The sequence below is a fragment of the Oncorhynchus masou genome, unplaced genomic scaffold (genome assembly GCF_036934945.1).
Source record: "Oncorhynchus masou masou isolate Uvic2021 unplaced genomic scaffold, UVic_Omas_1.1 unplaced_scaffold_1503, whole genome shotgun sequence".
NCBI classification, from domain to species: domain Eukaryota; kingdom Metazoa; phylum Chordata; class Actinopteri; order Salmoniformes; family Salmonidae; genus Oncorhynchus; species Oncorhynchus masou.
The window spans coordinates 54,168-54,498 of record NW_027005043.1 but is presented as its reverse complement, the minus strand read 5'-3'; positions in this window follow the sequence as shown (position 1 = coordinate 54,498).

The window sequence follows — 331 nt, the reverse complement described above, 5'->3', positions numbered from 1 at the left end:
TCTCCTCCTCCATCCATACACTCTCCTTCTCCTCCATCCATCCACTCTCCCTCTCCATCCACTCTCCCTCTCCATCCACTCTCACTCTCCCTCTCCATCCACTCTCACTCTCCTTCTCCTTCCTCCATCCACTCTCCTTCTCCTCCATCCACTCTCCTTCTCCTCCATCCATACTCTCTCCTCCTCCATCCATACACTCTCCTTCTCCTCCATCCATCCACTCTCCTTCTCCTCCATCCATCCACTCTCACTCTCCCTCTCCATCCACTCTCACTCTCCTTCTCCTTCCTCCATCCACTCTCCCTCTCCTCCATCCACTCTCCTTCTCCTC